Genomic DNA, 5,504 nt, shown 5'->3' on the forward strand with positions numbered 1-5,504 from the left:
AATGATGTTTTATACCCGATTCCTCTGAAACGTTAATTTACTTACATCCAAACGTTTGTTGCGTCTCGTTTGATATGTAGCTGTGAATTATATACTAAGTTACATGCTATCACAGTCTAATAACACAATTTGAACATTAATTCAACAAATACATAATAAACAAATGATAAAAAATTTGAAAATTTTAACATTTGATGCCTCAATTAGGTATGTATGTTTTTAGGTAACAGATATATTTTTGGCTAATAAAAATAACGTTTTTATAACTATCATAATAGCTAGTGTAAATTCAGTGTATTGTCGGTAAATTTCATATAAAAAATATCAATGTTATCTACCAAAATTACTTAGTTATGAGCATTAAATTTGAACAGAACATGATAAAGATCATTACGTTTTATATGAATATTTGTTTCACACGTAATAATAACCTCTAAAAAGTCACTAAGTCGAAAGCAAATTTTTTTATTGATGCCCTTCAATACATTAAGAATAGTTTAATTCCCACCGTAACTAACATCAACGTCGTCGGCGACTGTCTTTAAGATATCATTGTCCCATAAGTCATTATAAAAAACAGAACGCCATGCCCCTAATGTTTAATGCCTCTAAATACCAATAACGTTTGTCGGGACCCCGCCGAAACAAACCATGACTTATATCTCTAATATATGTATTCTGCCATTCCGCCATTTTCCATTCTCTACAGATACTGTCGCTGTCAAATAAATTTCTAACGAACAGAATTCACAATAGGTGGGATCGTTTACAGTTGGTGCCGAAATCGCTTGGCAATACACTTCCCCCCGACTGGTAAGACTATGCGAAACGAACTACGGCCTCAAGCGATTCTGAACTTAAATTCATAAACAATTTTTTTGTAACATTTCCTCTTGTATTGCTAACAATTTTTTTGTACATAGTTTTTTCGATATACCAATCTCACATTACCTTATGCCGTGATGGTTAATCTTAATGGCTACTTAGATACACTTAACTGATTCATAAATCAAATTTTAGTAGGATTTGATTAACTGATGTAATGTCAATGATATTTTCTTTTACAACATTTTTAATTATGTTTGTATAAAGCTATAATCGTCACTCATAACATTTTATAGTAGCATATTAAACGTTCATAAAATAATTATGTATACAACGTTAGTCCTGATTGAATAAGTATAAGTAATTAGAAACTATACATAAAATTAATCAATCAGTTAAATTAACCAAGCTAACATCAAAGATAAGGCGAACCGCTAATTCTTCAGTGCCCGTTACTATGTAGTTGATTTCTTTAATTAATATAATTTTTTATAAGTAATCCACATAAGGCTCCACTAAGCCCGTTAATTTATGATTTCTATGGTAGCTTTAATCCTATTTGCGCTTACTATTAAGCTGCAGTGCGTCGAAATGCCATCGACTCGGCCAATTTCATGCTCTGACGCTCCCTTTGCACCGAACTAACCAATTACGTATCGCATTACATGTAATGATATTCAGAATACAAACAATATTCTCGTCTCCTTGGTTTATAATTTAAAAGTACGTAATTTATGACGACTGTTTGCTACTAAATAAATTTTCTTTGATATTGGCAAAGAATTTTGTATTTATGGATGCAGATGCGTTGTCAAATTGATATTAAATAATAAAAATGTTATTTAAATGTTAAATACGTTTGTGTATATGTAATAGAAGCCAGACGGTATAGAGTATGGCGACTGTGATCCGACTGCAAAATACCGGATACTATAGAAAACTGAGTTCTTTTATTTTATTTCTGTTTTGTTTCCATTCGATCGGTCGGATTGTTTCGTTTCGATATGTAAAGTCCCGATACAGTAGGTATTACGAATCAAATATAACAAGATCTTTATTAAATGTTTAAACAATCGAGACGTTAAACCGAAGATATAGAAAAAAAAATTCTCTCTAAAACTAAACATTAAAATATGACTTATAATTGTGGGATTAATGTTGTATTTTATTTTTAGCTGCTGTTTAAAGTTCATGGTGCTGTGGTATAGAATAAACCACTTGCTACTTTAGGTCACTATCCTTAGTTGTAGTCACTTATTATACCTACATAATAATGATAGTGTCTATTTGATTCACTTACTCCAATAGGCCTATCAAAGATCCTATATCTACACACATTTTTCAATGAATTTTGAAAGTCGGTTCTTTATTTTAACGATGCTAACTCATACTTTGTATTATTGATTTGTTAGTCATCCAAACTTATTTATACCACATTGTGTAACTCACACTAAGTTCTCATCTAAATAAAATATATATTTATAACTGAAAATAGCTTATAAGTATATTATTTGCTTCCAAAATATGCATTGTATGAAACCAACAGGCACCACAGTTATGTTCTAGTGTTCTCGTGTTAAAATTAATCGATGACATAAAAGGTACCTTTCATAACACAGGTAAGCGTTGATTCTGTTGGTACACTGCTAAAGTTTAACGATTCACCTTTACTGTGGCATGTATAAAAATCTCTTACAATCTCAATTTAAGAACGTTCTCTTTAATTTTGTGCCATTAAACCTCAGTGCATCTAAGAATGAGAGTTTACAACCTTGCTAAGTTGCGGTGATTGGTTATTGTGCAATAGAAAACGCTCGTAAATATAACTCGTGTATCATAAATAAATCTTAATACATATAGTAAAATATTTTTGCCTATAATCTTGTTGAATAAGCTCATAGGTACGTGAATAGCGTAAAATACTTTTATGTAGCCGCTTGCTATTATGTTATAAACGCAAAAATTTCTGTCCACGGTTAGGTATAGGTATGTTTGTAAATATTTTTCGCGTAGTAATTATTGTTATTTGCTTTTGTTACAATGAAATTTTTCATACATTTTATTTATATATGTTTTAATTATGACATATATTTGGATGAAAAGATTCTGTAAGATACGCTACGACATCAAAACACGAATATTAAAATCCACGAAATTTATTGGTTCTTATGTTTGTTATTGAAAGTCACTGCAGTATTGATTCCTTCGGACGAGCGAGTACATAGGTAGGTAGGTAGGTAGGTACATTATCAAGGGCGTTGCAAAAAGAACGCCAAAGTTATCATCTTGGAAATTCATTTAAAAAAAAATCTTGTAAAACATTAACAAATACAAAATTTTGTGATTATAATTTAATATACTTTTTAAATATTCCTCTCAATCATCCCTTTTTTCATTTTATGATAAATACGCACCTTTATTGAAATATTAAATATAGTTTTATTTAATAAAAATAATCTATTTTATTATTATTTCTTAATATTTATAAATTAGAATAATTATAGTATATTGCGGAATTAAATTTTTTCTTCATCTATTTATAATACGTCTGATATTCCAATATCAAGTAATATTTAACAAATAATATTTTCTATGTGAGATCGCTAAAAGTCTTATATATAGTAATTCCTAACTTGCGGTCTTTGAACGTTTTGCGACTGCGCGAAAACTTGCTAATGGTCACATTGATTTTGCAGATAGAACCCGGCTTGGTGAGCAAAAATCCTCTACCACTATCAATTGAGAAACTCCTCTCCACCAACACTATACATATCCATTGAAGCATTACCTTTGTATTCACTAAGCCCTTTGATATCAATGCAGCAATGTATTGTAATCGTAACGTGGAACATAAACTTAATACCGGTACAAACGTAATATTACTTAGCTATGTCGATGCCTATTGAACTTTCGTATAATATTATAGTTAAAAAAATCCATAATAGAAACAGTCTCGAATTATTTCGAATACAATAAAATAAGAGTTCCATATTTTTTAATAACTGAGGATATTTGCAAGTCAGATGAATTCTGTATAACACTATAATAGAATAAGACGATGACAAAGTAGAATCAATCATAGAAATACACAGCGTTTCAATTTACTAATGAAAGAGAGCAAACAACACGAAGGCGTCCAAGAAACGTTGGCTTAATACCATAAATTCTTACATTTATATGTGTACATAAGATATCTTTACACAGTGAAACATACGACGAACCACCACGAATAGATACACTGAACTATATTAACTCCATAATAAATTAAATTCGCCTTCTTAATTGTTTTAAAATTTAATTTACAAACATTTATAGAACATAAACTCATCCAATTTAATACAAATTTATATAACAGATCGTATTCGGAGGCCCCGATTGTAGTTATTTGTACGTTTACAGCGTTAGTTACGATCGGACCATTGTTCTGTTATTAGTTGGATCTGAACAGCCAGTCGACTGGCTGGGAGATTGACGACTCTACTGCCAAGCACTGGCGTTGATATTAAAATATCTTATATAGAAAATATATGATAATACACATGTGATACTGTTTTTTGTTTGTACTACGCATTATTATAAAAAAATTAAGATAATTTCTATTTCAAACATTTTGAAAACAGTTTCATAAAAAATAAAATTACACTTGTATAAGCAAAAGATGTTGATATTGAAAAGATTAAAGATTAATACCTGAATAACTGTCAATTTCTTAAACACTTGAGATTAAAATATCAATATAATATATAATGCTTACATGCAATGAGCAAAATTTTAAGAAGTTTGTCGTATAAAAAGAGAAAAGAAGAAAAAGAGACGCTTTCAAAAATGTATCAATAAATTTTTCAGCAACATTCCGTTAAGTATATATATTTATGTTCATGATATTATGAATATTTATAACGATCAACTGTAAGCCAGTAAAGGGAAATCGTGTAAACACAGCAGAAAACGTTACAGTTACCTGTACAGCTGCCAAATTAGTTTGATCTCCAACAAGATAGTACAGTTCCCTTTATTTGTCCGCAAATCTATATACAGTAAGGGTTCGAATGGGTCGAATTACAGTGGCTGATATAATTTTAATGTGTGAGTGGGGTGCCTGCGTATAACAGGTGGGCTTTGAATGTGTTAGTTCCGTTCACTGAAGATACCGTGTAATATAGAATTCGGACAGTCGAAAAACAATATCTAACAAACATTCATTTCTATTAAATATTTTACTAAATTTATTTCATATGAGTGATTATAATATATTTTTATGATAAATTTTCTAATAAAACTAAATTAAATTTAAACTAAAGATCCTATAAGACTTAAAAAAGTAATAATTTTTTAATATAAGTACAATAATTATTTTACATTTACATGAAAAATATTTGTTTAAAATACAAATATTCGTAATTTACATGGAAATACAATACGGTTAGTACATAACGGTTTAAATTCAATTCCAAAAAGCTTATTAAGGATATAAAAAAAAAACTATACTTAAAGGACTTTTGAACACGATTGTACAGACGAGGGTCCGTTCATCGAACGAGTTTAGAAGCTTATATAAAAACGTTGTAAGGGATTATCGTGTTCGAATAAAATATAACCCTGTGCCTTTAAACATACGATTGAAATTCCTATGAAATGAGTTTGACTATAAAACATTACATTGTATATACATATGAAAA

Source organism: Danaus plexippus, chromosome 5 (assembly GCF_018135715.1).
Source record: "Danaus plexippus chromosome 5, MEX_DaPlex, whole genome shotgun sequence".
Classification (NCBI taxonomy): Eukaryota; Metazoa; Arthropoda; class Insecta; order Lepidoptera; family Nymphalidae; genus Danaus; species Danaus plexippus.